We start from the raw sequence: 12,980 nt of genomic DNA, 5'->3' as shown, positions 1-12,980 counted from the left end.
CACCACGTGTAGCTCTACTGAGGTCGTCTTTGTGGTCTTTTATGAGGGCTGCACTATTCATAACCCGAACGATCAGATCGGCTCTTGGGTTTACATTTTAATTGTAGACTTCGCCTTTAACCATCCCCGCAGGCAAAAATCCAGAGAGATAAGGTCCGAGGACCTTGAAGGCCAGGAAAAGAGCCCATATCTAATGATCCACCTCCGGGAAATGTTAGATTTGGATAAGGTGTCACCTGACTACTAGAATGTGCAGGAGCCCCGTCATGCTGGAGGAACATACGCGTTCTTATAGCCAAATGAACCTGCATCTCGCTCCTTACAATAGTGCAACAGGTGTGCACTGGTTAGATGTAACTGAAGAGAGACTCTAAGTCGGCTTGAGGTTAAGGGCGAATCCCAAGCGCATGGCCACGAACAATTGGGAGCGGAAACTGACAGCGTGGCGCCGCGTTCACATGGGCGGCGCCGGATTTCAGGCGGCGGGTGGCGTCTGGGCGGTGGCCGGTAGCCGCTGCAGTGCGAGGAAACGTTCGAGCGTAAGCTGTTATGATCGCGACGGAGCCACGAGCTGTCCTGCGGAATTGTTTCTGGAATACTTATTATTGCGGGTGGGTAGAATGTTAAGCGAATTGTCTTCGATGTTCAATCAGACTCATAACTTTAGACCGAAATGTGGAGAAAAAAAGAAAACGGTTGGACGCGAACATGCGACTATACAACTCCGAATTTAGAGTGCACTACGATTATCGCAAGACCACGGGCTCACTCCATCCACAGCTTCTAGGAAGTAGGGAACAGTTCCTGGTAACACTTCCCCATCTTACAGTGTTGCCAGATTGTGCATATGTCAGTGGCGGTCAGTTTTATTGGCCACCTTAAGTGAACTACTCGGACTTAGTCTCTGTGGCGGCCAATTGTATGGTATCAAAAAAAGTACATGAAATTGAAGACAAATTTGTGTTTAGCAAATTGCCACCAAAAACAAGTTCTCATTGCTACAAAAGGCAATGGAATTTTGTCAGCAATGGCTAATGCTTAGGGGATCAGTGCAAGAGCAATAATTAGTTAAGGAGTGTGCTACTTCGGAAGATATGAAAGCAGAACCGTAATGCTGTGGGTCGACGGTACGAAGTGTCATACTTTAAGTTATTACTGAGGAAAACTCCCTCCCTCACTATGTCACTGATACTGATGCAGTTTTTTCACTTATTTAATGCTCACCTTTATAGAAGGAAATTCCTTGTCATTGCATAGTTCCCACTGAAAAATGCCTCACTACAAATACAGTTGTGGCCGAAGTTATGGGATGCCATCATAAACATTAGCAGGTGCAGAGTATTGCTGAGAAAGCCACACATGCTATGATTACTATAGGAGAAAACGGTGCCCCATCATAGGAATGCATTACTGAAAATATCTTGCTGCAAATTCTGTTGTGATAAAAGTTATGGGCTGACATTATAAATATTAACAGGTGCAGAGCATTGCCAGAAAAGTCACACAATGCTAATCTCACTACTGTCCATATTAGCAATGTATTACTCCATAATACCTCTCTACAAATACTGTTATGATAAATGTTACAGGTTTCTACCACACACATTACCAAGTGGTGTGGCTAGGAAAGCCACATATGCTGCGACTGCTACGGTCGCAGGTTCGAATCCTGCCTCGGGCATGGATGTGTGTGATGTCCTTAGGTTAGTTAGGTTTAAGTAGTTCTAAGTTCTAGGGGACTAATGACCACAGCAGTTGAGTCCCATAGTGCTCAGAGCCATTTTTGAACCACATATGCTATGCTTACTTTTGCAGAAAAGAGAGTCCATCACAGCAATGTATTTCTCAAAATGCCTCACTTCAAATCGTATTGTCATAATAGATACAGGTTCCCATTATAAACATTCCCAGGTGCAGAGTATTGCTATGAAAATGGCACGCACAAAGTTATGATTTGAAGCACATTCCTCATAATTTAATATGTTAGGATATTTCTGGTATAAATAATACAAAACATAATTATATTAGGCCTCATGTGTATAACTGTTACAGCACATATGTTCATTTCAAAGTTAGAGATACAAGGATGCTTTATTACTATTATTTTGTTTCATTAACAGTCTACCTCATTGTTAAGTCATTTAAGTAGAAATTGTCACCTGACGTTATGGCTGCAGGCCTGCAACTGACATGTAGCTTACTTGTGTAAACTGCAGTGTTGCTAGTCTGTTTTTATATATGAAGTAATTCTAATTTTAAGTGACTGGATGAAACTTAGTCCAGACCAAATAAGCTGTAAGCAGATATTTGACGGACAACAACTAGAATAGTAGCAGTCATCACTTAACAGGACAAACACAGAGAAACAATTTGAACTGTGAGACAACTTTAATACATTAGATAGAATACAACACAGCTCAAAAAAATTACAAAAATTCTCTGTCACAGAAAAAAGTCACTGGCATTTTTATTCTTCGAGTATATTAGTTTTTCTTTCAGGGCCAGAATCTTTAAATTTTTAATCCTTAGCTCCTTCTTGTGCTCTGCCTTCATCTTGTGTAATTGTGCCTCTAGTAGTTCCACTCTCTTCTTGCACACATTTTCGATTACTGTTCCCAAACCTGATGGCCTTCATTTTGCAGGCATCCTGCGACGATACCATGTACTTTTCGGCGTTCAAATGTTTTCATTGGGTGGATCAGGAGACTGTGAAACAGACTGCAGCTGGGTGATATCCACCAGAACATTCTTTGGTGTCTCTTTACTTAGTATTACGACAGGTGTGTGGGAAGTGCTAACTCGACAACTGAAGCAGGTGACGTGTTCTCACTGCACTGCACTTCACTCCATCTTGACAACATCCACAATCATGCTGAACTGTGCATCGGAATCGTATGCGTTTGTTAACGGTTTCATTGAGGAACCAACAATTTGTAACACTTTAGCCCGATCATAGATCTTGGTTTTTTGAGTAGGCTTCCCCCCACCTGTTTTATACACTTCCACCTTTTCATCTGCAAGGTCTTTTCGAAGTCTTCTTTTCATGTTTTCATAACAGGTTTTCAGCCTGTCACAGGATCTTTTTGTCACACCTGAAATTAAATAAATGTTGTAGTTTGTAGTACACAAATTAATTCTTATATTATTTACATTCATAAGTTCGTTTTGCATTCTGAGGCTCTTAACTTATAAGTGCAATAAAAATCTAAGATCTATATATGGTTGTTGTTTACATATCAGTTCATTAAAAAGAAAGTGGTAGAGGCATATGTGAAGAATAAGGCACAGGGCTGAGTGAGAAACGTATGTTCACAATTTTCTACATGAAAGCTTCCGTTAGTCACATAATATTTAGTTAACAGTAGCACGGCATTGGATTTTAAATTTAAAACTAACAAAACAATTCCAACCGTAAATGTACATAGTCCTATCACGTATTTCAGTGGTACGCCAGTAACACTTTCAAATTTCAGACTAAATGCCAGTGTGTGCCGTATCCTGCGCTTACGATGAACCTAGAAAAGTTATTCATTTATGAGTAAACTTACCAGGAGTATAATTAAATGGCGCCTCACCATGGGACCACATTGCCCGTTTTTCTTTTAAGCTGTAGCTGTCGGTTTTCTTGTTTTTAAGAACGGATGCATCTATCTCGTACTTCGAGAAATTCGGTGTTCTTCTTTTATTCTCCATTATTCTCAAAAGAAAAAAAACAACAGATCAGAAATAGCTGCCGATGTAAGTACACACACTTCTGCTTGTCGACGGAAAAAAACAGCAAAGATAGAATGTGGCGCCAGCGATTATCTGTGCAATATCATGTTAACTGACATCTTTGCGTCGCCAGGGCACGTTCCATTGCAATGTAGAGAGTTAACCGCGGTCAAATGCACTGTTGGCTGACGACGGTTTGCTGACCAGCGATTAATGTTGGTGCACTCCAGAAACATTTTAATCGCTATTTACTTTTAACCATGATTGCGGGATCTTGGTTATCATGCTTTTTGACCGGGATTGGTGCACTCGGCCATAAGGACGACACACACACACACACACACACACATCCATGCCCGGGGGAGGACAAACCTCCGACGGGGGTGAGCCGTTCGAACCGTAGCAAAGCGTCACGGACCACGTGGCTGCCCCGCGTGGCATAACCTTCGTAACTATAATTGTACTTTATTTCCGGTTCCTAATTATTCTAATTTATTCACATCATTCACTAAGTATATACAGAAACTTGATGAGAACTTATTGTCTGAAGATGTGCTTAAAGACCGTAAAGTTCTCTAGGTGGAATGCTAATTTCAAGAAGTCATCATTTATTTGTCTTGCTGACTGACATATTCCTGACGCTGATAATGCTTAATAATATTTAACAGGATGATTCACTTCCTTATGAAATCGTTTGTTGCAACTGTTTTCACGCTGTTTACTGCGAATGTCAATGTCTGGGAAAGGTTTTATACGGATGTTTGCAATAGCGTACAGCAATACAACTGCACGCAGAGTTAAATCGCGTGTGCGGCTTGAATGACCCTTTTTTTTTTCATTTACATCGTAGGAGAAGTACGCCTTTCCGTATCGCTAACCGCAATTCCACATCCCTTTCATACATTTTTCTGAGTTCATTGAATATACCTTTGATCATATAGCATTATTAATTCAGTGGATTTTCGTACTGAGTGTTTCTCTTCATGAGCATTAACGTTATATAACACGAACAAGCGGATCGAGTCTTTGAGCTGTGTTTGAAAGAGACTACGGTTTTTTTTATTCAATTAGTTAACATACGTTAAACTTGTAAATTAATCCCAACGTGCTGAAACAAACTGTTCCGCAGGACGATGTTTACATTAACGATTTCTCTATTTATTACTAAATATGACCAGCGTAGTACATCGTGCAGTAGGCCTAGTTTCTAGAGAGTTTGTCAGTGTTTACTGATAAACGATAAACTAAAAAGTAAACTTCAAGCTGTGCCTTTACCACTTTCTACGTTCTTTCATATTATTTCGGGAATATAGTCCAATTTTTGTCTTCGCCTAGACTTTATCCCTCAGAGGTCCCGTATAGTACCAAGGAATTTATTCCTTTCTTCTTGTCGGCGTATTCCACATACTCCTTTCCTCAACAGTTTTCGAGAGAACCTTGTATTGAAAGAGTTTTACATGTTACAGACCAAGTTCGGCAAAGATGAATTTAGTATATTCCAATTTCTATCTTCGCCTAGACTTTCCCGCTCAGCGGTTCCGTATAGTTTCACGGAATTTATTCCTTTCTTCTTGTCGGCATATTCCACAGACTCCTTTCCCCCAACAGTTTTCCAGAGAACCTTATATTGAAAGAGTTTTACGTGTTACAGCCTAAGTTCGGCAAAGATAAATGTAGTGAATAAATTTGCTACGACTCACACTGCGGGCAAAATTATGTATGATTGGTTTAAATCAGTTATAGCCTTATAATAAGTGACAGATTTTTATTACTACTACAGTTGATAAATTATAATACAATTGCTCTTGTGTGCGGGATTAGCCAGTCAGTAGTAAGTCAAAGGCTTACGTTCGCCAGCTGCATAAATGTGTTCTAAGAAGGCAAAACATTACGAAAATTGCCTGAGGCGAGACTGAATGCCACTTGTTAGCGTAGAGGGCACGTGACGAGGTCAGAAAACTACACAGGTTGATCAGAAACAGTCTGAAAAGTTTTTAATAGTGTTGCAGCATAGGTTGAGCTGTGAAATAATTGCTGCGAAAAACAAATCTATGCTTTACACCGTTTACGATGTAGTTAGCTTTGGATGTAACCAATCAGATCATTGCATGCGCAAATCCAACCTGTCTGCCAGATGTGGTGTTGGCAAACGTGATCTTTGTTCGGTAGGCTGGAGAAAACAAGAAAGACACGCAAAACCATCGGAAGGTGGTGAGTTAGATCCCTGATATCATCCAATGACCAGTTCTTCTATTACTCTCTTGTTCGGCTTGAGCAAACCAAACGAAGAATATGTTTGGCAACACGGTCTCTGGCAGGTTGCCTAATTTTGTGCATACAATGACTTGACTGGTTATTGCTAATGAAATTGGAAACGGTGAAGGATATCGAATTTTCTTGACTATTATTTCTCTGCACAGCCTATCGTGTAATATTCTAGCAAGATTTTAATGCATTTGCTGACCACCCTGTGTATGAGTAACAGAGACGATTAATCATGGGAACCCATTCGAATTTCATGAATCTGCGAAGACACCCGGCACCACATAACCACCAAGGACTTTTCCAATCCATGGCGCCCAGATTCGCTGGTGCGTTGTGTTCGAGAGGTTGACCATCAGATGGTCATAATTCTTTGGCTCATCGTTATAAATTGAAGCGCCAAACAAACTGCTCTAGCCATGAATATTCAAATACAGAGATATGTAAACAGGCAGAATACGCCGCTGCGGTTGGCAACGCCTGTACAAGACAACAAGTGTCTGGTACATCGTCGATATGGCCTTTCGGAGCAGAAGGCACACTCGTGTACCCTTAATGATTGCAAGACACAAAGCTTTATGCCTCGCCTGGGCCCATCAACACCGACAATATACTGTTGATGACGGGAAACATTTTGCCTGGTCGGACGAGTATCGTTTCAAATTGTATCGGGTAGATGGGCGTGTACGGGTATGGAGACAACCTCGAGAATCCATGGACCCAGCGAGTCAGCAGTGGACTGTTCAGGCTGGCGAAGGCTCTTTAATGATGTGGGCCGCGTGCAGTTGGAGTGATATGGGACCCCCGATACATCTAGATACAACTCTGACAGGTGATACGAACGTAGGAATCCTGACTGATCCCCTACATCCATTCGTGTCCATTGTGCGTTCCGACGGATTTGGGCAAGACAATGCGACACCCCACACGTCCAAAATAACTACAGAGTGGCTGCAGGAACACTCTTCTGAGTTTAAACACTTCTGCTGGCCACCGAACTCCCTCAGACGTGAATATTATTGAGCATATCTGGGATGCTTTGCAACGTGCTGGTCATAAGAGATCTAAGGCCCGTCGTATTCTTGTGGACTTATGGACAGCCCTGCAGGATTGATGGTGACAATTCCCTCCAGCAGTACTTCAGACATTGACATGCTACGTCGTGTTGCGGCACTTCTGCGTGTTCGCGGGGGACCTACACGATACTAGGCAGGTGTACTAGTTTCCTTGGCTCTTTACTGCATGTGGATTATGTTACGAGTACTTTTATCATAAACTGTGTTTCTACAGTGGCTGTCTTCAGTTAACTTCTCAAAGACTATTGCAGCCTACGTATTTACATCCTTACGGGTACCATGAAAAAGGTATGCCGATGTGTCCTTATTTTTATGAAAATCTCTCAGTTTCGTTACCAGATTATTTATTCTTGCTGAGAGACATACGGACCAATGGCAGACGAAATATCGTGCCAGTGATTATACGAGGGTCGTTTGAAAAATCCGTGCAAAAATAAAAAAAAACTACTTACGTGTTTGTCGAAAAATAAAAAAGGTTTACCCCAGAGTCGCCTTTTAGATTTATACACTTCGTCCAAGGTTTTTCTAATTTGTTGATCCCTTCCGGATAATAGGAGTTGTCCAAGTCTGCAAAATAGCTATTAGTTGCTGCAATCACCTCCCCGGTTGAATAAAATCTTTGTGCCGCCAGCCATTTCTTGAAATTGGGGAAGAAATACTAGTCCGGGGGAGCCAGGTCTGAAGAACAGGATCCAACTCGTTTCAGATTCCCCCGTTTCCATTAATTTTGGGACGACAACTGCTGAGGTGTGTGCTGGTCCATTGTCGTGATGGAAAAGGGCTTTCCTACGGTCCAATCGCCGGCGTTTTTCTTGCAGCTGGGTTTTCAAACGGACCAATAACGATGAATAATATGTACCTGTAATAGTTTTACCCTTTTCCAGATAGTCGATGAGGATTATCCCTTGCGAATCCCAAATGACAGTCGCCATAACCTTTCCGGCCGAAGGAATGGTCTTCGTCTTTTTTGGTGCAGATTGTCTCTTGGTAACGCATTGTTTAGATTTTTTTTATGTCTCAGGAGTATAATAATGTATCCATGTAACATCCGCAGTGACGGAACGACGCTTTAAGTCCTGTAGATTCTTCCTGGACAGCTGCAGACCATGCTTGCAACAATTCCTTTCAGATTACGCTGATACTATAGCTCCCTACTTAGCACTCATATACAACCGCTCGCTCACCGATAGATCTGTACCTACAGATTGGAAAATTGCGCAGGTCGCACCAGTGTTCAAGAAGGGTAGTAGGAGTAATCCATTTAACTACAGACCTATATCATTGACGTCGGTTTGCAGTAGGGTTTTGGAGCATATACTGTATTCAAACATTATGAATCACCTCGAAGAGAACGATCTATTGACACGTAGTCAGCATGGCTTCAGAAAACATCGCTCTTGTGCAACGCAGCTAGCTCTTTATTCGCACGAAGTAATGGCCGCTATCGACAGGGGATCTCAAGTTGATTCCGTATTTCTAGATTTCCGGAAAGCTTTTGACACCGTTCCTCACAAGCGACTTCTAGTCAAGCTGCGGAGCTATGGGGTATCGTCTCAGTTGTGCGACTGGATTCGTGATTTCCTGTCAGGAAGGTCGCAGTTCGTAGTAATAGACGGCAAAACTGAAGTGATATCAGGTGTTCCCCAGGGAAGCGTCCTGGGACCTCTACTGTTCCTGATCTATATAAATGACCTGGGTGACAATCTGAGCAGTTCTCTTAGACTGTTCGCAGATGATGCTGTAATTTACCGTCTAGTAAGGTCATCCGAAGACCAGTATCAGCTGCAAAGCGATTTAGAAAAGATTGCTGTATGGTGTGTCAGGTGGCAGTTGACGCTAAATAACGAAAAGTGTGAGATGATCCACATGAGTTCCAAAAGAACTCCGTTGGAATACGATTACTCGATAAATAGTACAATTCTCAATGCTGTCAATTCAACTAAGTACCTGGGTGTTAAAATTACGAACAACTTCAGTTGGAAGGACCACATAGATAATATTGTCCGGAAGGCGAGCCAAAGGTTGCGTTTCATTGGCAGGACACTTAGAAGATGCAACAAGTCCACTAAAGAGACAGCTTACACTACACTCGTTCGTCCTCTGTTAGAATATTGCTGCGCGGTGTGGGATCCTTACCAGGTGGGATTGACGGAGGACATCGAGAGGGTGCAAAGAAGGGCAGCTCGTTTTGTATTATCGCGTTATAGGGGAGAGAGTGTGGCAGATATGATACACGAGTTGGGATGGAAGTCATTACAGCATAGACGTTTTTCGTCGCGGCGAGAGCTTTTTACGAAATTTCAGTCACCAACTTTCTCTTCCGAATGCGAAAATATTTTGTTGAGCCCAACCTACATAGGTAGGAATGATCATCAAAATAAAATAAGAGAAATCCGAGCTCGAACAGAAAGGTTTAGGTGTTTGTTTTTCCCGCTCGCTGTTCGAGAGTGGAATAGTAGAGAGATAGTATGATTGTGGTTCGATGAACCCTCTGCCAAGCACTTAAATGTGAATTGCAGAGTAGTCATGTAGATGTAGAATTCCCAGGATTCCGTTTCTGGTAAGGCGTGAGCAATCGCGGAACCCATCTTGCGGATAGCTTTCTCATGTCCAAATATTTATGAAAAATATTATGTATCCGTTCATTCGAGATGCCCACAGCACTAGCAGTCTTATACACCGTAACTCTTCTGTCATCCATCATCATATAACGGATTTTATCAATGATTTCTGGAGTCGTAACCTCCACAGGGAGTCCAGAACGTTCATCAACACTTGTGCCCATATGGCCACTTCGAAAATTTTGAAACCACTCATAAACTGTTTATGAAGCTTCTCTTTCATCTCCTGAGGCGTTTAGCCTTTCATAAAGTACTGTTTAATCAATACACGAAATTCGTTTTCGTCCATTTTTTGACAATCACTCGCCTTCCTTGATTCACAAGAATGCCAAACACATAGAAATAGACCACTATGGCTGAAACTCGGTGTGCGGTGGCAAAGATGCCACTAACTAAACATGATCTCGATAAGCGCCAGTGGTGCCATCTCTCGGACTTTGCACGGACTTTTGAAACGCCCCTCGTAAGTATGTCATTAACAGTCAAAGACTGGTCGCTGGCGCTGTGACTGTGGATGGGAGATGAAGGACAGACCGTCAGGGCAGTGGTGTGGACGAGGCGGGCACTGCGTTTCATCCCGTCGGTCTGGTGTTCGTGAGTGTGATGTACACAAGAAAGCTTTTGAGCGATCTCCGATCTGTCTTCTTAAGGACAGCGTTGTTATGTTCCTCACTGAGACGATCTCTGCACTCGCATTTTGTACGGTTTTCTTTGGAAGCGTCCCCAATTGGATGATTGCCAATCGAATTATTTAAAGCAAGATTTCATAACTACTGCGGAGCACCCACATTTCCCATGGTAAAGAACGCGCATAATTACTAACAATGCTTCTTTTCGGAACGCTTGTCTTTAGTAGCAGAGACTACCTAAAAATATCCTAAACCTATAGATGGACGTGTCCTTCATTCAGCTCTATCTCCTGGAGTATTCTGTTGTTGTACCAATTTCTGTGTGAGCATAGTGGGCCCAGCAGGGCTTGGACTCGTACCAGCCTCTTTCTGCCTGGCAATAGCAACTGGAGGCATACGTGTGACTTGGCGACATTCTAGGCTTTTCTGTGGCTTTCATTCTCTAGCTGTGGAATCTCTGGAACAGTTCCGAAGCGAATGCCAAGATGTGGTTCAAAAAAAAGGTTCAAATGGCTCTGAGCACTATGGGACTTAACATCTGAGGTCATCAGTCACCTAGAACTTAGAACTACTTAAACCTAACTAACCTAAGGACATCACACACATCCATGCCCGAGGCAGGGTTCGAAGCTGCCACCGTAACGGTCGCGCGGTTCCAGACTGAAGCGCCTAGAACCGCTCGGCCACACCGGCCGGCCACGATGTGGTTCCTTCATCTTCGGAATCAAATCAAAGTCACAAGGACTTAAGACCGGGGAGTATGGTGGATGGTACAGTACTTCCCAGTCCCATCGACCGAACAGAGCAGCCACAGCCTGCGCTGTGAACGCTCGCGCATTGTCGTGCGAAATGATGGATAGGTTGCGCAGAAAGCGTCGCCGCTTCTTTCGCAAAGCTGGTCGCAGGTGATGCTAAAAAACGAACAGTATTAGGACTTAAGTCCTTGTGACTTTGGCTTGATTCCGAAGATGAAGGAACCACTTCGTGGTATTCGCTTCAGAACTGTTCCAGAGATTCGACAGGCGGCAGTAGACCTCTCCATTCACACCAACAACAGAACAGGCTCTGTCAACTCTATACTACGCCTTCCAGTAATGGTTGCAAACATATAACCCTTTTGTATCGGTTGCGAATAAACAGTTGCCACTATTTAAGTTCCAACCCTCGTACATAATGTAACTGAACTTTTAACTCTAATAAATTATGAGATTTCTTGAAAATTTTCGGTTCCTAAGTGACGTACACAGGCAATCCACATAATGAAATTAAGCATTAGAGTTATAATTAATGAGATTTATGTAGCTGAAACATCCTCCTCACAGTTGTTTGCAATTGTGGATCATGTTTCTCATCAATCAGTTTAGATCTGTAAATATTTTTTGTATATTTCTTTTTAGAGAATGTGTTTCACAGAGATAATTACTGCCGAACGCGGAAAAAAAATCCGTAAGCAAACTTGTGCAACTGATCAAACTGTCTGAATGGAAGATTCTTATAAAATTCCTAAAATGATGAATTTAATATTTATCTTTATAAAAATAGCTACACTGAAAAATCAACCATTTGCATTTGAAGTTCTGGAGCAAGAGTTTCTATACAGGTGTTAAATATATTGTAAAATCTTGATAACGTCCGCAATTGCATCCAAACTTGAAAACCGACTCAAAATTCATTTTTAAAGCACTCAGAATTTCAGTTGCACAATTTACCATAAATGGAGTCTCTTGATTGCTGAATAGAATGTTTGGCGTGTATTAAAAGGAATGAAACACTCTATGACCGGGAGAGACTTAAAAAAATTGTCGGAAGGGTGTACAGATCACACAGTGGCTGGTTTTCTCCTAATAATTTTAAATTAAGATTGTTCATATGTTTAGTTAAATCTGTAGGAAAGACAACTTCCATAACCACTCATTGTTTCATAACAGCCAGAGGACTATACCTCTTATTCAAGAAATATCAATTGTTGTTTGGATCTCAAAATATCGGGTCATAACTTTTCCACAGAAAAGTCAGCGTAATGCTGTATAATATGGTCAATCATTTTCTTAATTTTTTCAACAAACTCGGGGAACTGACGATGACTGAGAGCGTATGATCATGGCTGTCTTTAAAACTTCTGACAGACGCAAGAATTTTCCGCAAGAAGACTGTTGATCAATTATGCAATGTACGATTAATGATTTTGATCCGCCAGCAATTTCTATCGGCTTTGACACAAGAGTAATGACACCATTATTTTTTCCATTCATGTTTTTCCTAGGATCATTTGCGATACACCCTAAGTTTTTTCAGTGAAGGTTGTTTTTATGAATAGGATTTTCTATTTATATAAAAATTTCTCCTCTCGTGGCCGCGTCATGAACGCTATGAACGTCAAGAATCTCTTCGTACTCTTCATAACTTTTGTTTATACCTCGAACAAAAACAAATACCTGCGGATTATCTGAAATGTCTGTTGACTCTCCTAGAGCCAAAGAGAACCACAGTAAGTATCGAGTTTTCTCAGACACCTGAGTTAATATATTTTCAGAAATATTACATATTCATCAAGCCACACAGTGTTTTCGACAAAGTGATGTTTTTAAATAAATTAGCTTTGTCTGGTCATATTTCTTCAATTGTTGCAATCATGCAATCCTTTATTAATTTGTCGTCCGTCAATGACTTTTTTGCTG

The sequence above is a fragment of the Schistocerca gregaria genome, chromosome 1 (genome assembly GCF_023897955.1).
Source record: "Schistocerca gregaria isolate iqSchGreg1 chromosome 1, iqSchGreg1.2, whole genome shotgun sequence".
Lineage (NCBI taxonomy): Eukaryota > Metazoa > Arthropoda > Insecta > Orthoptera > Acrididae > Schistocerca > Schistocerca gregaria.
The sequence above is the reverse complement of the archived record's forward strand: the minus strand, read 5'-3'. Positions refer to the sequence as shown.